We start from the raw sequence: 27,371 nt of genomic DNA, 5'->3' as shown, positions 1-27,371 counted from the left end.
TGGTGGTGGTTTTGTGGTGGATTCATGATGGGTCTCTATATTCTTTAGTACACAGTTACAAATTTATTTATTTAGTTTGTGTTGTTGTGTTATATTGTTTAAGTCTATAATGACAAACATGGACTACAGATGAAAATGATCTCTTTCAATTACAGCGCCCTTCATAATTATTGGCACCCCTAGTTATAATGTGTTAAAAGCCTTAAAATAAATGTAATTTTCATTGCAGGAGAAAAAAAGCAACCTTCAACTCAAATGAATAAAACAAACAAACAAAAAATCCTGACTAAGAAATAATTATTTTTCATGAAATGACCTGTTCCACAATTATTGAAACCCTTAACAATTTCTTGGAAATAACTGTATTTGAACCATTTATGTCATTTCTACTGTAGTTTATAAAGTATCTATAAACCTTTAATTAGTAATTCGTCACTTCCTGTTTCTCTGGGGTATAAATATGGCGTTACACAGAGGCCTATTTCTCTTATTCACTCTTAAACATGGGAAAGACAAGAGAACACACTATTTAAGTCAGGCAGATGTGTGTCAACCTTCATAAATCAGGCAATGGCTACAAGAAAATATACAATCACCTGCAGATCCCTTATCTACAGTCAGAGTAATCATCACAAAGTTTAATTCATCTGGAACAGAGATAAACAAGCCTGGAAGAGGATGCAAGTGTATCTCTCCACCATGCACTGTGAAAAGGATTGTAGGAGAAGTGAAAATTTCTCCAAAGCTCACTGTAAGAGGATTGATTTAAACTGTAGCATCTTGGGGTTATCTACATGTCAACAAGCTGTTTGGGAGGCGTTCAGCACAGAGAAAGACTTTTCTGAGTTATAATCATAAGCATAAACGGGTAGAGTTTACCAAGCGATACTGGGATTTTAACTGGAACCGTGTGTTTTGGTCAGATGAGACCAAGATAGAGCTTTTTGGCAATAAACACTAATTAGGTCTGGCTTAACACTAAGGATGAGTACGCAAAAAAACACCTCATGCCCAACGGTTAAGAAAGGGGGAAGGATCGGTGATGCTGTGGGCCTGCTGCTGTGGGAACCTTAGGGATACATTGGATCATGAACTCTGAAATATCAGGACATTTTAAATCAGAATCTTGTGCATCTGTCTGAAAGCTGAAGATGGGTCACCAAAGAATCTTTCAGCAAGATAATGACCCGAAACGTGGCCAAATCTACTCAAAAATGGTTCACAAGGAACAAAATCAAGCTCCTCTCATGGCCATCTCAGTCTGCAGAACTAAACCCAGTAGAAAAGCTGTAGGATGAGCTGAAGAGGAGAGAGCAGAGGAGAAGATCCAGAGCTCTGGATGATTTAGAGAGGTTGTGTAAAGAGGAATAGTGGAATATCCCTCTTTCTGAATTCTCCCATCTTGTAAAAAGTTATAGGAGAAGATTAAGTGGTGTCTCATTCGCAAAAGTAAGTTGTACAAAGTACTAACCCCAGGGGTGCCAATAATTGTGGCACACATAATTTCATTTAAAATATTTTATTTTTAATATCTGATTTTTAAGCTTAGATTTTTCTCTTTTTTGCTTTGTTGTCCTATATTAGATATAAAAAAAATAATTTATTAGAAACCAAAGAACACTTCTTAACCAGGGGTGCAATAAGTATGGAGGGTGCTGTAACTCACATTTAAATTGATGGTGAAACTGAAATGCTGATCAATGTGTACTGTCCCTAATAAATACATGAACTGATTAATTAATGGTCAGAGCACCTTAGTAGTGAAATAAATTATTGCACTCTGTCTGTCTAGAGGTGAGATCATAGCACCAGCACAGCTCTAGCAATGACTGTTACACAGCTTTGACCCTGATCCAGTCATACATCCTGGGATATTTATAATATCATAATGATGAAAATGTCAACAAATTGGAAAATTTCCTTTTTTTGCAACTAAACCTCACAGAATTGCAATTTGTTTACTTCCTTTAACACAGATCATAAAAAGGGACCATACTTGTGAAAGTATTAAGGGAAGTTTCAGAATGCAGAATGTCTGTGATTGACTCACCTCAGTCATTTAGTCATTTAGAAAAAAAAAATAGGCAAAGGAAAATATTACACAGTTTTTACTACAGCAACGGGGCCATTCCACCATGCACGATTACAAAAGCTAGGGTTACTTCAGTAAGCCTCATTAGGTTGGAAATACAGTTCACTTCAGGCTCATTACGTTCCACTAGTAAGATGCAGCTCAGATCAGATTTCGCCCAGTAAAGCTCGGTTTCAGGAATCAGAACTCAGGCTTGTGCAAAGGTTAATTGACAAGCCAAGAGAGTGCAGATACAGCAATAAACCCATGTTAAAAACACTAAAAGAGACCCAAAATATTATACTAATTATTACAGATCTTTATTAACAAAAGTTGTCACAAAGCAGCTTTACAGAGAAAAACAGAGCAGGACCACAGAGATTTTATGTTGACACAGTGGCAAGGAAAAACTCTGTTAATATGTTGCATTATTTTGGAACTTTTAGAGTGAACAAAATAAAGGAAGAACTATATTAGCTTTAAAATAAGTCAATTGAATTTAGTCTTTTACAATATGTACAGCAGGCTGAGAAAGCACTGTTTAAATAATGTGAATGAAAACAAATGGAATGACAAATCATTTTAGAGAGTCGATTAATTCTTTTACAGCTCTTCTGTCCTCCTCTGCTCATCTCTTATATAGTTTATATAATTGTAGTAATTTTCACAGGCAATAGCAACCAATATAACTATGTTAAATAACAATACTATGAACAGATTAACATCTGATATAACTTACAATTATACAGAAAAGTATGCATGGAATTAAAAATGCTTTTTCATTATATGGAACATCAAATATACTTCCTTTATAAAACTATGTTTATTTTACCTTATAGACAATGATTTAAATCTAAGCTGATAATTAATATTTAGAATTATTTACATTCTGAGCTGCTTTTAAAATGTAGCTCCAGTAATTTAAAATATCTTTATTAATTATGTCTGTAATTTCTTCATACATGCAGTGCATATATTAGCCACCAGGTGTCAGAAAATTATACCAAATTTTATATTTTACTTTTTGTGCCAATCATTATTTTATTATTTATTTTATATCATTGTTATTATGTGTGCATTATTGTAATTAATTATACAGTGGTAAAAAAAAAAGTATGTGAACAATTTGGAATTTTTCGATTGTTTAGGAAGAATTTTATCCCGTTATTAAGCCATTCTGTTGGGGACTTGCTCTGGTTTTTGGGTCATTGTCCTGTTGCATCACCCAACTTCTACAGGGTTTCAGTTGAAGTACAGTCACTCTCAGTTGAAGTACAGTCACTCTCAGTTGAAGTACAGAGACCTCACCAAGATGGCGGCGCGTTAACACGCAGCGGCTGCTGCGGGTCCGATTAATGGTGCTTTTGTGTTACTATTTGTCGTTTTTTCCGTTTATTTCCTGCAAATATGTGCATCGGAACACCCGTGCACATGTTCTACCACCGCCAGACCCTGCTACAGTGGAGAAATCAGCCAGAAAACACGCTACCGGACGAGGTTCTGCAGACGCTACTTGAGCTTAGCCTGCTAAGAGACCCAGGCCTGCAGCCCGCGGTGTTTCCTGACGCCGGAGCCCAGCGGAAGTGCCATCGCAAGCGGTGCGAGCGTAAGAGCAGAAAGAGAGCCGGGATCTGCGCGAGGCTAAAGGCTAGTCCTAGCCGGCCGGCTATACCATCGCTCTTTCTGGCAAATGTCTGTTCCCTCGACAATAAACTGGACTACATCCGACTCCAGCGAACTACCCAGAGTTCAGAGACTGCTGTGTTTTGGTTTTTGTGGAATCGTGGCTGAACGCCATCATTCCGGACAGCGCCATTCAGCTAGCCGGGCTAACCACGTTCAGAGCGGATAGGAGCGCGGCTCTACACACTGCTCTCCGCTGGTGGAGTTCCCGATAGTCAAGTGCAGACCTTTTTATTTAGTACGGGAGTTCTCCACCGTGCTAATAGCTGCTGTTTACATCCCACCCAGCGCTAGCATTGGTGCTAATGCTAAAGAGGCTCTGTGTGAACTCTATCGGTCTATCAGCGATCTGCAGAACAAACACCCAGACGGACTGTTTATTATCGCCGGAGATTTCAACCACACAAATCTCAAGTCAGTGCTCCCTAAATTCCATCAACATGTGGACTTTGCAACGAGAGGAGCGAGCGCGCTGGATCTTGTTTACACAAACATCCCCAGCGCGTACCGGGCGGAGCCCCGCCCCCACCTCGCTTTCTCGGACCACATTTGTGTTTGGCTGACTCCAACATACACACCACTCATCAGACGCTCCAGACCAGTTCAGAAGCAGGTGAAAACCTGGCCGGCAGGCTCCATCTCTGCCCTTCAGGACTGTTTTGAGTGCACTGCATGGGACATGTTTAGGGAGGCTGCTACTGTAGGCGATTCTGTTGATTTGGAGGAGTATGCAGCATCAGTCACTGGCTACATCAGCAAGTGTATTGATGATGTCACTGTCTCCAAGACCATCACTACACGCCCAAACCAGAAGCCTTGGATGACTGCTGAGGTACGTGCGCTGCTGAGGACCCGCGACTCCGCCTTTAGAGTGGGTGACAAGGTGGCCCTGAGGAAAGCGAGAGCCGACCTGTCACGAGCCATCAGAGAGGCAAAGCGCGCACACGCCCAGAGAATCCACAGCCACTTCAAGGACACGGGTGATGCACGGCGCATGTGGCAGGGCATCCAGGCAATCACCAACTACATGACAATGCCACCGTCCTGTGAATGTGATGCGTCCCTCCCTGATGCCCTGAATAACTTTTATGCACGGTTTGAGGCACAAAACAACACGATGGTGAGAAAGACCATGCCCAAGCCGGACGAGCAGGTGTTGTGCCTGACTGCAGTGCACGTGAGGAACACTCTGCACAGAGTCAACCCACGGAAAGCTGCAGGACCAGACAACATCCCCGGCAGAGTGCTCAGGGAGTGCGCAGACCAGCTGACAGATGTTCTCACGGACATCTTCAACATCTCCCTGTGCAGCGCCACTGTCCCAACGTGCCTCAAGTCCACCACCATCACCCCCGTGCCGAAGAAGTCCACAGTGTCCTGCCTCAATGACTACCGTCCCATTGCACTTACACCCATCATCATGAAGTGCTTCGAGAGGCTAGTCATGAGGAACATCAAGACACAACTGCCCTCTTCACTGGACCCCCTGCAGTTTGCGTATCATCCCAATCGCTCCACGGACGATGCCATCACCACCACCCTTCATCTCTCCCTCACCCACCTGGGTAAGAAGGACACTTACGTCAGAATGCTGTTTATAGACTTCAGTTCAGCATTCAGCACCATCATCCCACAAAACCTCATCAGGAAGCTAAGCTCGCTCGGCCTCATCACCCCCCTCTGCAACTGGATCCTGGACTTTCTGACGGGGAGACCCCAGTCAGTCCGGTTCGGGGGCAGCACCTCCAGCACCATCACACTGAACACTGGGCAGTGTCCTGAGTCCTCTACTGTTCAACCTGCTGACTTAAGACTGTGCTGCAAAACACAGTTCTAAGAGTTTTATCAAGTTCGCCGATGATACAACCGTGCTGGGTCTCATCACCAAAGGCGACGAGTCAGCATACAGAGAGGAGGTGCAGCGGCTGACAGACTGGTGTACAGTCAACAACTTTCACCTGAATGTGGACAAGACAAAGGAAATGGTTGTTGACTTCAGGAGAGCACAACACACCCACTCTCCACTCAACATCGATGGGTCCTCTGTGGAGATTGTTAAGAGCACCAAGTTCCTTGGTGTCCACTTAGCAGATAACCTCACCTGGACCCTGAACACCAGCTCTACAGCCAAGAAAGCCCAGCAGCGTCTCTACTTCCTCCGGAAGCTGAGAAAGGCCCGTCTCCCTCCACCCATCCTCACACTCTTCTATAGAGGGACCATTGAGAGCATCCTGAGCAGCTGCATCACTGCCTGGTTTGGGAACTGCACCGTCTCTGACCGCAAGACCCTCCAGCGTATTGTGAGGACAGCTGAGAGCATTGTGAATGACCCCACCCATCCTTCACACGAACTGTCCTCCCTCCTGCCTTCGGGAAGAAGGTACCGCAGCATCCGGTCCTGCACGACCAGATTCTGCAACAGCTTCTACCCCCAAGCCATCAGACTCCTCAACTGCAGAGACTGAACTGATTTCTTTTCTGTACTGTCACTCTTACCCCACTTACCCCAGAAAATGGAAAGCACTAAAAAACCCTACTACCTCACTGGACTCTATTGCACACAGCGTAATAGAGGTAATTACTACCTCACTGGTCTTTTTTGCACACTGCATAATTTGCACACTGTCTTGTTATTTATTATTCTTTGTCTGTATTGTGTTGTATTGTCTGTCTGCACTTTTTGTACTGTTGCACTTTTTGTTCTGTCTACACTGAGTTTATGTGCACCATGGTCCCTGGAGGAACGTTGTTTCGTTTCACTGTGTACTCTGTATATAGCTGAAATGACAATAAAAACCACTTTGACTTTGACTTTATCTTGTAGATAAAGTACACTTGGAAATTTATCTTTCTACTTTACATCATGGGATGATGTTTTCATGGTGATGTGCAACAATTAGTTCAACAAAGTTCAATCTTTTTCATCTGTCGTCAAAACATTTTGTCAGTATGAAGTCAATGTGCTTTTGCTAACTTCAGGCATGCAGCAATGTTCTTTTAGTAAGCAGAGGCTTCCCTCGTGGTGTCCCGCAACGGTACAAGCAAACTAAGGAAATGCCTGAGGCCCCCAGACAACGACTGGTTATGAATTGAATGCAACGACAAACTGTGTGAGAGGTTGTTTATGTTCTGTGATGGTCAAAGCAGGAAAATACAACAACCCTGTTCTCAGAATCTCGTAAGTGAGCCCCTTCCACTAGTTACTCACAATAGAATATAACCAGACTCTCTTTAACACTAGAACAGATAAAATCTCTGACTAAATGATATTTCACTTTCATATCATGGAAACAACACACCAAAACTAAACTGAGTTTTACATGGTTATATTTGTAGCTGCGTGCACACGTTTAGCCTCAATCTTGGTCAAAAAAACGATATAACATTTCAGTAAAGATGGTGATTATAGTGTGTTTTATACCACTCTCCACCACCCCCATGTGTCTCCAGCAGCGAGCAGCATTTTAGGGCACTGGACAAAACAAGTAATGAATTAATATATTTCATTTTCTCAAAATGTGAGCTGGTGATAAGCAACAAACGCTAACATATAGCTGTGTATTTCACCGCTGGTTTCACTGTGAAATGTATTACAGAACTGACAGAGAGTGTAGCCGTAGAAGTTGCAGTTGCTAGTCGCCAACCAGGCTTGCGGCTGTAAATATAAAGACAATTATGAGCCGGTTAACGTTAGTTATCAACATTAACCAGATTCAGAAACAAACAATTGCGCTGGAGCAGCAGTAGTTATTCCTGGGGGCTCTTCAGAAGATGAGTCTGAGGTTAGAGATAAGCAAATACAGGTGAGCTTGTTGTTCCAAGTATTCAAGAGTGAGCTCCCCCCTCCGACCCCCCCTTACGTTGCTATGCTGGTTCGCGAGAGTGATGAGTGAGAGAGAGAGAGAGAGAGAGAGAGAGAGATGCTGACTGGTAGAATTGCTGCCTAAATGCCAGTTGTTTACCTTAAGTTTAAAGTAAGTTATTCTTTTGGTTCAGTGCATGTGCTATAGCATATTGTCTATTAACACAGCAGAACTGAAAGAGAAACCCCTGCTAAGACTTAATAAATGACCCACCTAGCGATATTTCTGCTGCATATATCAACTGTATATAGCCTACCAATATCACTGTATGCTCAAGTGCACACTAGTAATATATTAAGCAATAAAGCAATTTATTATTTTTGTCTTTAGCATTGGAGTGCAGTGCTGTGCTTAAAAGCTATTGTAAATGCTCAATAAATTCATGATGTTACCAAAGCCAATGAATAATCATGTTCAATAACTGTGATCTCAATATCAATTAAAAATAATTGTGATTATGATTTTTGCCATACATTTTTGCCAGAGAGAGAGAGAGAGAGAGAGAGAGATGTAGGTGGTGAGAACATAGAAAAACAATTAGCAGTTCCTCTCCTATGCTTGTAGATGTGTTTGAGAGTGTACAGTTGTCTCCTGTTCAAGAGCAAATGCTTTTAAATCAAAATTTGAAAAGAGTGCCATGAATCAAAACGTTAGTACACAAACCAGACATAGCCTAATGTTTTAGGTATTTGAGCCCAAGTAGGCCAAATGCATCAATACAGGTGGTGAATGAAAGAACCACTCGTCAATATAATCTGATCTGATTGTAGCTTAAAACCTTATTTATGCTTTTTTTATTTTAAATAAATACCCTTTTTTATTTTTGCTAATAATAATACATTGAGAGTGTACAGGGCAAAAAATGTGCTGCTATGCCCCTGAGCACACCTGATCCAAATAATCAACTTACTAATCAATTAACTAACTAACTAACTGCATTGGCTGAGGCGAGCTGACTGTGTTACAGAAGAAAAACAAACAGTTGAGTGTTACTACAGAACCACAGAGCTAATCTAGCCTAGCTAACTGAAGCATCAATAAGAGTTTAAAACACTTAATGTAAAAAAGGCTTAATGTGGGTTTTCTTTCCAGTGAAACCTATTATAAGGAAAACTATAAAAATAGCTTAATGTACTAAATCAGTGAACAGAAACACCAAACTTATCTTATTTATTTCATTGCATAATAAACTTTGAATCTTCATAAAATAAACAAACCACTATAAACCACATTACTGACCTGCTGTAAAATCCAGAGAGGCTGGGGAGTAAACAGGCTGGTTGAGTTAATCTTGAACAGCACAACAAATTATGTATTTTGAGTTTGATGGTGTAGCTGGTCTGTTAGTATAACCACAGTGGTTGACCAGTATAATGTGCTGTGATGTCAGTTCAGTGCGCTGTAGCATTACCTAAAAGCTAGCATTATTTTAATTACGGCTCTTAAATGATCTCGTAATTCAGAGGATCCAGTGATGTTCAGGAGGTAAAGGTATACAGAATAAGATGTACAACATACTGAACATATTTATTTAGTACAGAATGTGATACAGGCAGTGTTGGGAGTAACGGCGTTAAAACTAACGGCGTTACTAACGCCGTTACTTTTTTTCAGTAACGAGTAATCTAACTAATTACTATGACTGTAACTATAACGCCGTTACCATTTCCGACACCTCGTTACTGCACGTTACTTTAGCAGCTCTATGAACTTTTTTTTTTTACTTCGCTTTGCCCTGGTTAACCCCTCCTCTGTCCGGTGAACTTGAGCTTCTGGCCGCTGTGGCTGTGGTTTGGCGTGGTGAAGTGAGGCACAATTGTGACGATTTGCGTGCTCTAATCAATTCAGTGATTGCCGTGGACAGGCCAAGTTCCGAATTAAGGACGTTAAACTCTTTTTAGCTGCTCCGGTTTTTGTGGTGCTGCTGCTTTCTATTTTAGAGCTTAGATTCTCTGCCCGAATCCCACCTGACCTGAGGACCGACCCGAAATCAGGCTCCTATTTTTATGTTATATAAAGCTCTGGTGTGATAATCACAATGTTGCTAAGTAACCAATTATTATTGTTCACTAAAGCAAACGAAATAGCGAAAACTGAAAGTGAAAAACATTTGTGTTAACTGAATCTAATAAAAACAGTAATTAAAAGGAAAAACATAACTATCTCGAACTGTATTTTGTGTTTATAAAACTAACTAAAACGAACTGAAATTACTGATAGAATACCCTCATTTTTGTGTTTAATTTATTTATAAGCGCTGTTGTACAGCGGAGTTGTACAGCGGGAGTTGTTGTGCCGAGCGCGCGGCACCTCGTGGTCCGTTAGTTCTTGTGTAAAGCGCACGCGCTAGCAAGCCCACCCTAAAATGAACAGAAAAAATAAAAACAAAATAAAATTAAACTATAATAAAAATGAAAAATGTAATCACGTAGCTCTGGGGGCACGTGAACGCCTCCGCGTTTGACTTGCAGCATTGTGTGTAGCTGTTCTTAAAAATCATTTAAATTAAATAATAGTTCTATGCTTCTATGTTACAGTGTTAATTAACATCATTCTGATTATATTTCGCTCATTCAATCAGCCCGAAAATAGACGGATCGGGTCGGGCTCATAATGACAGTTTATGGTTCGGGCTTGGGCAGAACGTGCACGGGCTCCGGCTGGGTCGGATTTTTTGGGCACGATCTAAGCTCTATTCTCTTTTGGTGAAGCTGTTATATTAATACAATTTTAACGGGCATTAAATTGTTGTTTTTGTCCATTATTTTGTTTTATATATACATATTTCTTTTGAGTGTGGCTTGGTTTGTTAAATTTCATCCCCAGACGCGTTTTTCCGCTTTTACAAGTTTTAGTAATTTTCTTTGGTTGTGTGGAGAATTTCGTTTTATTTTTTTGAAATTCGTTAGATTATATTTTTGTCAACATTTTGGGTTTATTTTCGTTTGTTATTTTTTGTTATTTTCTGTTATTTTTCTAATAATAATAGTAAATGCATAATTGATTTCCTTTTTTTGACGGCGAATAATAAAATGTAACGCGATAGTTACTTTTACTGGTAACTAATTACTTTTATAGTGGAGTAACTCCGTTAGTAACTCAGTTACTTTTTTGGAGAAGTAACGAGTAACTATAACTAATTACTTTTTCAAAGTAACGTGCCCAACACTGGATACAGGTGACTTTTTGAAAAGCCCATTCATTTCAACCATAGACAAATGCAGCTTAGACACGGAACCCCAAATATGGGCATATGAGGACTACAGAATGACGCATGACTGCAGTGGTCTATGAAAATGCACATGTGCTTTTGCAGGTGCGTGCCAGAGGAGCATGTGTGTGTGTTTTAGGGTGTGCAAGCTTTAAACAGGATAATGGTGGGACTTTAAACAGCCCTTCGCTGTGGTCTCAAACAAAGGTCTGTGAAGCTAACTGTTTAAGAGGACAGGGTTTAAAGTTTACTGTGTTCTGGCTTTTAAAAAAAAAGCCCGGATGGGGCTGTGGATTACAAAAAAAACAAAATCGAGTGAACGATATACAGGGGTTTGACAATGAAACTGAAACACCTGGTTTTAGACCACAATAATTTATTGTGGTGACGGGCAGTTCTAGTGGAAACAGGAGAGTTTAGGTGCACATTGAATTCTGTGTGATTTGGGCAGCCGTGGTTTTATGTTTTTGGGATACAATCCGGGTTAGCACCCGAACATCCCTTTCTGACAGCTTCCTCTTGTGTCCACAGTTAATCCTGTTGGATGTGGTTGGTCCTTCTTGGTGGTATGATGACATTACCCTGGATACTGTGGCTCTTGATACATCACAAAGACTTGCTGTCTTGGTCACAGATGCGCCAGCAAGACGTGCACCAACAATTTGTCCTCTTTTAAACTCTGGTATGTCCAGTGGCGCAAAAAGTGTGTATGCAGCGTATGCCACGCATAGGGGCGCTGCACTAGAGGGGGCGCCAAATCAAAGCCGGAAAATTATTTCTAGTCGGCATTTTCTGTAAGAGCTGCTTGTTCATGTGTGATAATACACAGGGGCGTCGCCTGGTCTGGTCTTCTGGTGCTTTAGCCCCGCATAAATTACCAGTAGTGCCGAATCGTTTCACTCAGCTCAGCTATATTATTAATGAGGAGACCGCTGTCCGCTGTGAATGGAAAATCTCTTGACGCGAATCACAGAGCCAGTTTAAGCATAAAGTTCTGCCTTTCAGGAGAAACAGCCAATCAGCTTGCTGGTTTAGTGGAGCACGGTGGGCTAGTAGGGAAGCCAAATTTAGTGGATAGTGGATAGCTAGAATTTAGTACTTATACTATACTTAGTTTAAAAGAGTTTCTTAACCCTGGTCTCCAACTAATCAGCTAATAAACTAATATAATTAACTGGACTAAGCCCTGGTCTTTTACATACCCAGGCCCTGATAATACACACCAAAAAAAAAGAAACAGAGCACTAATCAGGTGCCCATCCACTCCTTCCCCATCTATCCTCCTGTCACTTCCTCCAAAACACAGGCGCCCCATAGAGAACGTTCCCAGGCATGTTTTTTTTTTTCCGTTGTGGCGCACCTGCAGGACAGGTGCTGTATTTACAATATAACAGATCATAACAAGTACGTAACTAGATGGTGAATCATAAAAATAAATTATAGAATTATAGTATGTTTGCATACACCTCAAAAAGTATGTAGTTGCATCCCTGGGTATGTCACCCATAATGTTGTGTGCATTGCAATATTTTGAGCAAAACGGTGCTCTTGCACTGCTAATTGAACCTTCACACTCTGCTCTTACTGGTGCAATGTGCAATTAAGGAAGATTGGCCACCAGGCTGCTCCAATTTAGCCATGAAACCTCCCACACTAAAATGACAGGTGTTTAAGTTTCATTGTCCAACCCCTGTAGCAGTTTGTGCTCACATTTTCTTTAATTCGTGCTCACGATTTTATTAAATTTGTGCTCACGATTTTATTAAATTTGTGCTCACGATTTTATTAAATTCGTGCTCACGATTTTATTTAATTCGTGCTCACGATTTCTGTAATTCATGCTCACGATTTCTGTAATTCGAGTGAACGATTTTTGTAATTCGAGTGAACGATTTCTGTAATTTATGTGTTTGCTACATTGTATAAATTTGGTCCGCTTATTTTTGTTTTCACACTGCAGTTTAGGGAGCGCACCAAAGACCTTTGTGTGATACTCCTACATCCTTTCATCATCACTTACGCATCGATGCGTTTTCCATAACTTGACGCTGATTGGTTTTAGAAGGACATGCGTCTGACGTTGGCTTGTTAACAATTCAGCGGGTGGTTCATTTGTCGGGAAGCCTTTCCAGGATAAGGATAAAATGAATGAACAGATTCATTTAGTCTCCATAGTAGTGCTGCTATTGTGGTTTTTATACCAGCAGCAGCAACTTCAGGCACAGTACTCTAGGTTAGTTAAAATTCGCCAAAACGAACGTGCTTGTCCTGAAGCACCTGTATCCACGGCTCATTTTTCCTGCTTTTCCGGTTATTTTGAGAGGGTACTGACTGCAGCCAGCAGGAAGGTGGAGCTGGACGCACTGGACTTTGTTAGCGTCATGCCGTCCAGTCCCACCCACTTTGTCAGCATCATGTCTTAGCTCCGCCTCTGAACAGAAGTAAACAATGTACAGGGCAGTTAGCGAACTTTAAATATAATGTGCCGCGTTGTACGGATTAAATACTGTTTATACACTACAAGCTTGCGATACTGACAAGGCGTGGCGTGGACAAAGTGGGTGGGACTGGACGCGCTGGATGTCCAACTCCGCCTTCCCGCAGGCTGCAGTCAGTAGCAGTAGGTTATTTTTCTTCTTCTGCTGCCGTTGTTGAGGAACGCCTGCTCAGCTTCCTGTAATTGGTCCGAAAGTTCAAACCATCCAGAAAAGCGCTTTCACACTGCAGGCGAACTGGACCATGGTTCAGAAGATCCGGACCGAGACCACCTCTCTTGGTCGGACCAAAATCTGGTCCTTTGGTCCGGACCGTGATTCGCGGCCCCTTTCACACCTGCTACTTTGGTTCGGACCAAACTGAAAAGTCAGAATGTCCGGACCAAACGAGGCAGGTGTGAAAGCATCAGAGGTGGAAAAAGTACAGAAAAATTGTAATTAAGTAAAATTACCTTTACTTTGCTAAAATTCTACTCAAGTAAAAGTAAAAAAGTTCTCAATTTAAAATGTACTTTGAGTAAAAGTTACATAGTTACTTTTAATTATTTGATGTAAAAAAGTACAACAAATCATAAATTAAATAGTTTTAATGAACTATTATTCCACATAATAATTTGGACCTTTCAGGCAGTATTTGTTTAGACCAGCCCATAAAACATTTTTAAGAACAAGTGGCATAGCTTTCTATGATCCATTATTTTCTTTTCTGTAACAATTATGGTCATATAGGTGACTATAAACTGTATTTTTATAGTTTTACAGTTCATTATTTTTTAACTTGCCAGTGCTCTGCTTTAACTGCTATTTACATGTTTTTTTTTAACATTCAAGCTTATTGTTTAATGTTCCCAATAAAAACTTAAGGAATTATCATTAAAAACATGAAATCATACAAAAAAGAATGTTTGTCGGCGCATGCACAGTGCCGTAAAGAAGCACATATCGATGGGTAGCATAACTCGACAAATCACCGTCCACCGCCCATCAAATCGCGTTCCATATTGGTTCAATTATTTATTTTTTCATTCAGACAATTGTTTTTTTTCCCAGCATTTTATTTTTTACTCAGTAACGGGGAGTTTTCCAATGTAGCGAAGTAAGTTACTTGTGTTAAAATTGACTATTTAAATTACAAATTACTCATAAAATCTACTTAATTACAGTAACGTGAGTAAATGTAATTCGTTACTTTCCACCTCTGGAAAGCACCCTTAGTTTAAGAGTTTTGTTACCTGTGAAGACACACTCTATTTCTTCTTTAGGTGGTGAGCTTGCACTGTGATTTACTGGTGGTGCTGATCTTACTTGCTGGCTAGGATATCTACAATGCTTTTTATTCTATGGCTGTATTTGGTAAATCAGAATGAGATTTTGAGCTGTTTCTGAGTTAACCAGTAGCAGTGTTGAGACGCTGTAAGGGCAGCAAAAAGGAAACGCTGTTAATGTAGGCTCTTTAAAAATTGTATAATTTCTTGGGCATCTTTGTTGTATTTATTCCTAACATCAGTAGGAAAAAAGTGTAAAAAAAGAATATAATATAATAAACGTTACTTGCACAGGTGGTTTATTATTATTGTCAATAGTAAATCAAATGAATAAACCCAGGATTAAAATACAAAAATACAATGGATTAAAATATGTGTTGGTGTTGGATGTAGTTTATGATCCACTTGTAGTATTTAAGTTATTTTTAGCTCGAACTGCACAAAAATAACTTAAATACTACAAGTGGATCAGGTTACTCTTAGATGAATAGAGTGTTTTTAGTAAGAGGTTACAAAGTTCTTAGCCTTAAAAATAAAGGGCTAGGGGTAAAAAAGGGTTAGCAATGGTATTGCAAAATATTTTATTAACCACAAAAAAGTATCTATTAGGAATTGTTGTAGCAGGTTTACAAAATCTAAATTCTGTTTATTTTGGTTCTGTAATCCTAACAGTACACTGTAGTGTTGTATATTATATTATGATATAGTATAGTATAGTATAGTATAGTATAGTATAGTATAGTATAGTATAGTAATCACTATCTCAGTTGTAAAGAAATGATCTGTGAGATTGATGTAAATATTCAGTATCCTGTGTGGTTTATTTGATGATCTAAAAATGACCATAAACTAATAAAAAGGAGTGAACAAAAAAAACCTCTCCACTGGTCGATAGAGAGATATTTATGCTAATATGTGTTTCTGCAGGATGCACTCTGGAAAACAAGCATGCAACAAGAGATATCACAGCACGGTCTGGAGAATCAGTACTGCTGCCCTGCTTCTGCACTTCTCTACGCTTCACACCTGAGACATTCACCTGGATGAAATACACAAACACATGGACAATAATATCCAGTAAGAGTGATCAGTACAGAAACAGAGTTCAGCTGTTTAATAATCTCTCTCCAGCTAATCTCTCTCTACTCATATCACACCTGACTGAAGAGGATGCAGGATGGTACAGGTGTGAGGTTAAGGACTATGGATTCACAGACATTAGTCTCACTGTTGAAGGTAATACTATTATATGTATTATTATTAATTACAAATTATAAATCTACTCTCATATACTATGTGTATATGATAAAATAACATTAGAGTGATGTAGACTTGAAGACTTGCTTATTTCTTTGGTCAGAATTGTCTGTCCTTGTCTTTTACTTTATATTATTAATTTCAGAAGAATGTAAAATATGAAAAAAGAGAAAGCTGTTACTTTTACATGTTTTTGCAGGTGAAACTCTGGTTAACATACAGAAAGCTGCTTTAAATGTAGAGAACTGGTAATTCTTGCTCCTGGGCTCAACTTACAGTCTGGAGGTGTTTGTGATATAAAGCATCTCTACAGGATCCTACAGGACATGCTTTACACATGCATTTCCTTTCAGTCCAGAATCAGCACAGAATTTAAAATAGAAAATATCAGAGATCAGGAAAACATCAGTAAGCAGAAAACAGTTGCTCAGAATCCACCTACAGAACATCAGAGACTCTGTAGTGAGAGGGTTTCTGTGCAGAACTTTTCAAAACTACTTGATTGTGAAAGTGAGAGCAGGTGTGTTTATCCAGTCCTGAGAACTCCAGTGAGTATTATGGTCTGGGATGATCTGACAGGCTGACTTTAGCAGCAGTGGATGCTGAATATTACAGAACATACCATAGAGTCAAAGCTGAATGGTACAGACTGTTTTATACACCTATAAAAAGAATCTGAAAATGAACGCTGCTCTGTTTTTCCTCAGGCTGCAGACTGAACCATCAAGAGTTAAAATACATCACAGCTCATACAGGAGAGTCAGTACTGCTGCCCTGTTCCTGCACTGATCTACAAACCAAACCTGATACTTTCATCTGGAAGAAACACAACATAATCAGTAACAGATATGAGGAGATATCCAGTGAGAGTGATCAGTACAGAAACAGAGTTCAGCTGTTTGATAATCTCTCTCCAGCTAATCTCTCTCTACTCATATCACACCTGACCGAAGAGGATGCAGGATATTACAGGTGTACAAATAAACATAATGAAAACATCAACATCAGACTCACTGTTAAAGGTAAATCATTTTAGACAGACTTTAACATTAGCTGTTAATCTAGTCTAGACCTATCACTGGACATATACTGTACCTTCTCATAGATTATGTTCTTGATTTGTTCTTTTTTTAAGGTGTCTGTAATATACATTTTAAATCACAATCGTGAATATAAGCCCATCTAGACCCACATTGCACGTGAATAAACCTAAATCAAATTGTTGAGCAGGACAGTGATCGAGTCAGTCTGATTTAGTGAATAGACAACCATAATTAGCATCACTCTTGTTACCCACTAAAGACCATGTCAGGACACCCTTGGGGGCCACAACCCTCATATTAAGAACCCCTGATATGGTGAAATCATTGGGTAAGGATAAAAATCTTTGACTGACACTTTTTTAAAACAGATGGCAAAGTACAATATTTAAAGCGTATACAGGATTTTAACTGAATGCCTTTTGTTCACCCCTTGAAAACCTTTTTGTATATGAACATATTTAAACGTATGGATAAATATATGGTTATTTAGTTTAGCAATGCTGAGAGATTAATGCAATATAACTACAACTGAAGTAAAACTTAGAAATTATGAATTTTTTCCACTAAATCTACTTTTAGAAAGCTTCAAACCCCCTTCTCATTCATTTTACAATACCTGGTGTAATGGTTGTAATAAAATCATTACATTCAACTCAATACACACATATAATGTTAAAAGTATTCACACATACACATTTAGTAGCAAACAGTTACATTGACCTTTATCTTAACTTTAGAAACACTGCATTTTTTGTGCCTATTTGCTAATGGAATATCACAGGATTTTAAAGAAATGTGACCAGTTTTGTGACCAGAAATGTGTTGTCCTGCCTATTTTATCAATTACATAGTGCATAATGTACCAGGATTTTAACTGAATAACATTTGTGTACTGACGCATCTAAATACGTCGTTTAGGATGGTTCCCCCGAGAGGAAACCGGTGCTCACCACTGCTTACTAAAATTGTCTAAGTTCTCTAAGCATACAACTTTGTTGAAAATGAAACTAAAACTAAAAAACAGACGGAATCAGTTTTAAAAGAAAGGAGAAGACAGCTTTATTTAGCAGGTAATTTCCACCTTACAAAGCAGATCAGAACCACAAGTCTTCTAGTTTACATTAGGTTTTATACATAAAAAGAAATAGGTTGAACCTTCTAGGTGGGCTGGGACACAGGTGGGGCTTACAGACTCAAAAACATAAGGTTTTATTACATTAAAATGGGTTGAACATTCTTGGTGGGCTGGGACACAGGTGGGCTTCAGGCTCCACTTACTTAACCCCTTCGGTTTTGTCATTACGTCAAGTCAGGATCTGTTTATTAAAAGGAAGCTTGAGCGTCCTCAGAAGACCTCACCTGCCTCGTTAGCTCTTATCTATCTTGCTAACGAGCTATTGGCTAGCATACAGGGGGAAATTGTTAACTTCTAAGGCAAGACCTCGGAGGCTGGTGCCTCCCTATTATTGGCCTGCTGATCTGTAAATTAAAAGACTCTTGAGTGTCCTCAAGAGACCAGGGCAGGTTGACCCCTTACACACACACAAGCCCGTTTGAGCAGCCACTTGCTTGTTACAGTTACATTGCATTAACATATGGTGTGAATATCTATAAAGAAAACTAATTTTAATTACCACATTCCGACCTTTCGTGGGCTTCTAGTCCATGAACCAATTTACGAGGTCAACTTGATAAGGGTTGTGAAATTTGAAAATAATTTTATTAAATGTTTTAAGAAAAAATAGTTTTTTTTGATATGCTGTGCTGGTAATATAAAGTGTTTGTTTCGTGTACTCTATATATAGAGTCCCAGAACCACTCTACCTACGTTGATTACATGCCATACCAGAATTAATTAACATATGATTAACATATAAAAGCAGATACAAATGATATCAAACCAAGATTATCATCCAAATATGGGAGAACAATCATCAGGAGACATGCAAGGTATAAAATAAATCAAACAGTTTATATTGCACATTGGGGGTTTGGTTGGCACGGTGACTTATACACATCAGTTCGATGGCTTTGGTTTATTTATTAAAAAACCCACAGTACAAAATTAAGACACCCCATTTTTGCTTTTAGAGATATTTAAACATGTACATTGCACATGTAAACAGCACGATATAAGTATGCATAGTGTAGGTTAACTGTATACATTTATAGTATGCATATATTGTTTTTTATGCCCCTACATACTCACCCATACACCTTTATTAATATGATGTGACCTGATCTGATTTAATTTGATTTAATTGCTATTAGTTATTGTATGTGAACATCATCAGCCCTTTCTCTCTGTTTACAGTGGCTCCAACTACACCTAAAAGATCTAATCCAGTGGCCGAAGACAGAACTTCAACAGCAATGTTTAACTCAAATGGTTGTAATTAAATCATTACGTTCAACTCAATACAAACATACTGAATAACATCAAGTGTATACACACATTTTTACATTCAGTAACAGTTACATTAACCTTTATCTTAACACTAAAACACTGTATTTTTTTGTACTTGCAACATTTTCTGGTCCGGGGTTGTAAAAGAAACATGTGGACTGAAGCGCCAATGGAAGAATCACAGGAACAACAGGAATATGAGAATTTTTTTTATACACTTATATTTTATTGATTTATCAAAGCTTATTATTTAAAAGAACATACAAACAAGGCTGCCAGGGAAAAATTAATAGTACAATTGACATTATGGTGGTATTATGCAAAAATAAGAAAAAACTTACCATTTATTTTAATGTGTTGTCCTGCCTATTTTATCATAGAGTAACATAGTGCAGCTAGCAGTGCTGAGCCCAGAGTAACAATGATATAAATGCTATTCTCTATATTACACATCAGTGGAGCAGCAACATGATCTGGCTGTTATTTTATAATAAAGCTGTTATTTCAGGTAAAATATTACATAATGTTGTTTTAATTTAAGTAGTTTTTTGCAGAACGTGTGATAATCTAACATGGTGTGTTGAAATGGAAATGGAAAATGCTCATTTCCAGCTCTTTAATGAAGTAAAAAATGCGACTATCCCAATCCATATTAAACCTCAGCTCTTATTCACCATGCCTCTTTACTCTTTCCTCTTTACATGATAAAAAAACCTTACATGATTTTATTTGATATGGAAATCATTAGCCCTTTCTATGCTTACAGCAGCTCCTAAAACTCCACCGTTTAATCCAGAGGCCAAAGACAGCGGCGAAAGTAACTGCAATTAAATCATTGCATCCAACTCAACATTATTAAGTGTATACAGACAAATACATAACACATAACATACAGTTACATTAACCTTTATCTTCTTTTTTTCCTTTTCTTTTTTCTTTTCTTAGATGAAGATGGCTCCCATCCACCAACCAGCAACACTCATTACTTTATATTTGCGGCTGTGGGGGGTTTACTTCTGTTGATGATACTTGTAGGGGTCTTCTACTGGAGATACAGAGGTACACACACACATGCTTTACCTTTGCCATAATGCACAGTGTGTAGGGCTCTGTGTGGTCGCAGTGTGTGAGTCAGTGTGTGTGTGGTTTGATTTGTGCAGCTCAAAAACGAGGGCAGAGCTGTGAGGGAGAAGCAGGACAGAAGAGAGATCAGGTAACACAATCAGTGACACAGGTAATATTAGAACTATTACAGTACTTCTCTTAACTGGATAAGCTATGTATTGCTAATTACACATCCATTTATCTGTCTGGGTTTGTTTAGGATTGCTCTGATGGTTTGTACTGCACTGTGTCATCAGAACCCACTGATACCTCAGAGCAGAAACAGGTGAGTAGTGTTAAGATTGTATTTGTGTTGGTGGTCTGTGGTATTAATATGTGTATTTGTTGCCCATCAGTGGCGGACTCAGGCTATTTGATAAAATACAGCTCTGGAAAAAATGAAGAGACCACTTCAATTTCTTAATCAGTTTCTCTAATTTTGCTATTTATAGTTATATGTTTGAGTAAAATGAACATTGTTGGTTTAATCTATAAACTACGAACAACAATTCTCCCAAATTCCGAATAAAAATATTGTAATTTAGAGCATGTATTTGCAGAAAATGAGAAATGGTTGAAATAACAAAAAAGATGCAGAGCTTTCAGACCTCAGATAATTCAAAGAAAACAAGTTCATATTCATAACGTTTTAAGAGTTCAGAAATCAATATTTGGTGGAATAACCCTGGTTTCTAATCACAGTTGTCTAATCAGTTTTTGTTGGCATCTTGGCATGTTCTCCTCCACCAGTCTTACACGCTGCTTTTGGACCAAACCAAGTTTAGCTGTGATCATCCATCTTCCTCTTGATTATATTCCAGAGTTTTTTTTTATTTGGGAAAATCAAAGAAACTCATAATTTTAAGTGGTCTCTTATTTTTTTCCAAAGCTGTATATGTACATTGCATTTAATTGACACTAATTCATACCCTTTGAAGTGTTTCACCTTAGAACCACAAATTTAAATGTATTTTTTGAGATTTTAGGTGATGAACAAAATAGCACATTACTGTAAAATGGAAGGTAAATGAAACATGGTTTTCAAAGATTTAATCAAAAGTGTAATGTGCAGAAGTATTCAGCCCTCTTTAATCTGAAACCCCTAAATAAAATCCAGTGCAAGTCATTTAATGAGTTAATAGAGTCCAGCTGCATGTAATTTAGTCTCAGTATAAAAACAGCTGTTCTGTGAAGAAGTGATTTGTAATGGAACACAAGTGAACAAACAGCATCATGAAGACCAAGGAACTCACAGGTCAAAGATAAAGTTGTTTAAAGCAGGGTTAGGTTATAAAACCATGCCCAAAGCTTTGAGCATCCCAAGGAGCACTGTTCAATCCTTCATCCAAAAATGAAAAAAGTCATGGCCGTCCACTCAAACTGACAGATCGAGCAAGGAGAGCACTGGTCAGAGAAGCAGCTAAGAGGTCCATGGTCAGTCTGGAGGAGTTGCAGAAATCCACAGCTCAGATAGTAGAATCTGTCCACAGGACAACCATAAGCTATGCCCTCCACAAATCTGGCCTTTATAGAAGAGTGGCAAGCAGCAAAACATTGCTGAAAGAAATACATAAGAAGAACTGTTTGTAGTTCGCCACAAGCCATGTAGGGCACACAATAAACATGTGGAAGAAAGTTCTGTGGTCAGATGAGAGCCAAATTGAAATTTTTGTCCTAAATGCAAAGTGGTATCTGTGGCAGAAAAATAACACTGCTCATCACCCTGAACACACCATCCACACATGAAACATGGTGGTGGCAGCATCATGCTGTGGACAGTGACAGTGACAGTGACAGTTCAGGGACAGTGAACCGGTCAGAGTTGATGAGAAGATTGATGGGTCTAAATACAGGGCAGTACTGGAAGAAAACCTGTTGGAGGCCGTAAAAGACTGAGAAGGATATTTACCTTTCAGCAAGACAATGACCCTAAACACACAGCCTGAGCTACAGTGGAATGGTTTACATCAAAGAATATTCTTGTGTTAGAATGGCCCAGTGATGAGTTGGGTGGCCGTTGCGTTACGAACTGTCAAATTTGTCCAAAATTGAATAGCAAAGCGGCAGGATCGCACAACTTAGGGAACATACTGTAGTGTATAAAGGATAGCTGGTCATCATTAGCTCCAAGGTTCCTAGCAACCTTTGTTGGGGAGAGTGAGAACAAGTTGATGGGAATGGTTTTGCTGGAAGAACCAGTGGCTAGGTTTAGTTGAAGGTGGCGTTCCTTCATCCACGACAGTGTATCTGAGAGGCACTGCAATATCCACACAGTCAAAGGTTTATGATAGATAGAGCTGAGTATCATCAGCAAATCAATGGTAGGAAAACTAGTTAGTACTAATAGGTACTAATAGGCTCATAGTTATTACTAATACTAACTAGTTAGTACTAACTAGAAGTACTAATAACATTATGTTATTAGGCTAAACTAAATCCTTACAGCTACAAAGAAATTGACTGCTTAAGCCCCCTAGCACCTTCTAAAGGGGGTAAAAAAATCTTTTTTTATTTTTTATTTTATTTTATTTTTTTATACAATTTCTGACAACAGCTTACCTTGTCTTTTACAGTTTATCCTGTTTTAAAAAGAACCTATAGGGCACAACATTACATTTTCTCCGCTAAAGGGGCGGGGCTTCCATTAGAAAGTATCTTCCGACCCCCAGTTCAAAGTTATAAGAGCACAGTCAGCAGAGCACCGTTAGAAAAACACAAAAGAGCACAGAAGGCACAATTAGCATACAAAAGAACAAAGGAAGAAGAGCACAGTTAAAAGTGCTTAAAAGTTAAAACACAAGTATAAGAACACAAAAACATATAGTTACAAAAACAGTTACAGTAGAAGAGCACAGTGTTAGTGCACAATATTAATGTTTATTTTTTCTAAACAGGTACATACTACTGTACAGTTCAATATAATATGTTCCACAATGTCTTTTGTTCTGTTGTATTAATATGTGTATTTGTTGCCCACCAATGGTGGAATCTGGCTATTTTAGCGCAGGGGCCCAACCAGCATGCAAGAAGCTATGATGTATCATATATGATAAAATACAGCTCTGGAACAAATGAAGAGACCAGTTTCTGAATCAGTTTCTCTGATTTTGCTACGTATAGGCATATGTTTGAGTAAAATGAACATTGTTGTTTTATTCTTCCTTTGCACAATATTATGTGTGCATTTTTATTGTGTCTAATTTGCCATCTTTTGTGTTCTTGCAGAGCAAACCTGAGGCACTGTATGCCACTGTTAATGCACAAAGCAAGCGTGAAAAACCTCAAGAAAAGGTCTGTGGCACTTTCCACCGAGTGTTTTGTTCAATGTGCTTGTGCATTTAATGATATGTTTTTATTTGCTTTGTCTGCAGGATGATGTGACATACTCTTCTGTAGTCCATTTTAAGACATCAACACCAACATCCACAGCGCTGAACATTGAAGATAACACAGAATATTCCAGCATTAAATTAAATTAACAGACATACGTATGTGCACTGTTTCTGCTCTCTCTATTTTTGTTCTTCCCACTATCTCATGAAGATAAACTAAACCAGTAAATGATGTAGACACCTGAATCTCACGTGTGTGTTTGTTTACAGAACATCTCATTCCAGAACCACATGCATTCATTTGGAGTTTAGTACGTTTTGGTTTAGTCAGGCTCTTCTTCACCCACCTTGACAAACACTCTTTACAGGTATCATTTTGTGTATTTGTTATTGTCTCACTGATGCCACAAATTATAAATATGTTTTTACTGCATATTTAAGTCAAATAATGAAGTGCTTAACTTCTCGCCACTCAGACTGGCCCCTCGCTCTGCACATAGCAAAATTCTGAGCTTACAAGCTGCAGCTCAGACCCCAAAGCATTAATGAAGAGTTCTTGCACTGATGTTGTTTCTAGTGGCTGTTGGGATCCGCAACTTGACAAGTGTTTCTTTAGGAGAGTAAACATCTGATGATTTTACATCTACTTTCTTTAATATGATCCATTCATCTATTAATGTTTTGTATATGTTTGTATTTAATGCACGTTAGTTAGCAATGATTGAAGCTAGAAATGCAGATTCTTTTTGCATTTTTATGATCAGTATACAGCTTTGTTTGTCTATTACAACATATGTTATTTTGTCATGCAATGTAGATTTGCAAAAATAAATGTGGGTATGTCTGCAGAATGTAAAACCTTTTAAAGTAGCTGATTTAATTTGAGTTTTATTAATATTTTTTTATTAAAACATATGTTTTTTGTATAATATTTTTGTATAACATATTATAGGTGTTAGGAAGACAGAGCTCTTCAAAGAGCACTTACTCTCCTAACACCTCTAATACACTAACTACTTCTAACACCATTTCCTTCTTCCCCTCCTTCACTTCTCTATCCCTTTATTTCCCTTCGACCTCCTTTAAGCCCTTTTAAAAATAGGTTATCTAAATTCATATTACTTTTGTACTTCATTATTGTAAGTCACTTTGGACGAAAGCGTCTGCCAAATAAAATGTAATGTAATGTAATGTAATAACAATATCATAATCATTGTATTCAAAATGAAACAGTGCAATCTAATAATCTTTAAATAAAATGTTGTCAAAATTAATTGTTGGTCCTAAATATTATTATTTTTTGTCATAATTGTTTATTATTGTTCGCATATCCAAAACTTCAACTACTACTTCAACTAGTTGGTGGTTCATAAAAAACAGTTTATTGCTGCATATGTTAACCACCCACTGCCAAACAAACAGGTTTAAACACTGGCTGCCATTTACCGCACATTCAGCTGCCTAGATAGCGCATTTGGGAATGGGCTCTGTTTATGCACTCAAGTTAACCACTTACAGTGGTAATGAAAAGTTTGGGCAAAAAATTGATAATTTTTATGATTTTTCGTTTGAAGTCATTGGTTGTTTGGATCAGAAATTTCAGTTAAATCATATCATATAGCAGACAAACACAGTGATATTTGAAAAGTGAAATGAAGTTTATAGGATTTATAGAGAGTGTTAAAGAAATAGTTCTTTAAACAAAATTAGGCAGGTGCAAAAATTAAATCAGTATATAGTAGATTCTCCTTATGCAGAAATAACAGACTCTAAACACATCCTATAGCTTCCAATGATTGTCTGGCTGTGAAAATCATACCCGTTTGGGCGTATTTTACCCCTCTTTCCCGGCGGCTTCACCTATTAGTATTTCCCATTGACTGTATATAGCTGGACAGAGCACCGTCTCTCAAAAGCGAAGCCACCACAGGTCGGGCGCCCCCTGGTGTTCGGTTTCAGAAACCCCACAGGTCATCCTCATAGGTTTCAATGGCAAAACAGACAACTTTCTATCACATTTTTTTTACAATATACTGTAATTCTACCTCCTTTATATAAATGCAGCAACTCGTGTAACCTCTGCTTATATTGTCTTATTTTTATATCCCCACAGAATTCGTTTTTTAAAACATTATTCAGCTCTATTTAAAAAGGTGTGGTTATTGTAAAAAGGCTGGGTTACACCTAGCCGGGGTGGGGCCAATGACTGTATGGGTGGGACCATAGACTTTAGCTGTTTCTCAATTCAGGGGCTGCATCCTTCGAAGCACTCATTTGAAGGCCGATTACGTCACCATGGTTCGACTAGGCTGTCCCATTTCAAAGACTCCTTCGAATGCAGCCAACGATTGCAGCCTACATTTCCTCGGAAACGAAGGATGCACCGGGTGTATCCTTCGCAGCCTACAGTATCCCAAGATTCATTGCGAGCCGGCTTATTTCAGCATGAAACGGGCGGAGTCAGCAGAGGAGTCGGCTGTATTATGTAGTGTGACAGAACAAACAAATTAGTTTTCAGCCCTGTTCTGTCCCTGCTGTAATTTTCTCAGTGCATACACATACACAGCTATTTTTTCCATTTAATACTAATTCCCCCTTTTAAAAGTTTAACATTCTGCTAGCTTGGTACATTTAACATATTTTACAGTTAAAAGTATGCTACTGGGAACACATTTCTGTTTTAATAGCTGCCGGTACAATTTTTGCATTTCATACACTCACCTGTACTCTCTTCCTGGTCTGGCAAAGGGCCCTACAATTGTTTTAGCTGCCCTTATATAGGGCCTGAGCAAAATTGGGGGCATGCTCACTGGGCCCATTTTGGGCCATACCATTTTGAGGGGGTTCTTTAGGGATTTGAAATATTTTAATTATTCTTTCCTTTTCTTATTTTCATGTTTATTATATTGGATTGTGGCCTATGACATGAATAATGATTATTTTGAGAATGTATTTTTCCATTGTCTGTTAATTTGATTTATTGTTTGTTTTGTTTATAATTGTATCCCCCTGCAATGGAAAATATGTTGGTTTTGGCTGGGTTGGGTAGACCAGTGGTGGCCTATTTAAGGCCTCATTTCATGTTGGATAGAAGATGGTTAAGGTTGAGATATGGTATGGTTGGTTGTCGTGTGAACCAATGTACGACTTAAGGAATATGTTGATTCCTTATGTACATTTTTGTAAATAGATTTTGTTTTGTTTATTTTTTTTTTTGTTTTCTTTTTTTGTTTTCTTTTGGTATTTTTCTGCATTTGTGCACCTTCACCAAATAAATTCACTTGCACTGGATGTGCTACTGCAGTTGCCATAATTTTTTCATTCAACCCACAACCTTTTTTTCGGCACAACTACCCGCACCTATAAGTAAGGTGTGACAGATGGTGGCAGTGGTGGGATGGCAACACGCAGGACAGTGAAGGTGCCGAAGAGAACTGGTCTTCGTTCACAGAAGGTGGTTCCTGTAAAGACCAAAGATCCTTTTACAGGATCAGACACAGATGAACCGTGGGACACAATGGACTCAGAGGGGGAATACACAGCCCAGGGTGCACGTCCAAAGGCACGGGATCGTCCACCTGCTGAGCCGCACAAGTCATCTGGAGTGTCTGAACTTACAGCGCTTCTGGGCCAGTTTCTC

Source organism: Astyanax mexicanus, chromosome 1 (assembly GCF_023375975.1).
Source record: "Astyanax mexicanus isolate ESR-SI-001 chromosome 1, AstMex3_surface, whole genome shotgun sequence".
NCBI lineage: Eukaryota > Metazoa > Chordata > Actinopteri > Characiformes > Acestrorhamphidae > Astyanax > Astyanax mexicanus.
Note: the sequence above shows the minus strand (reverse complement) of the source record.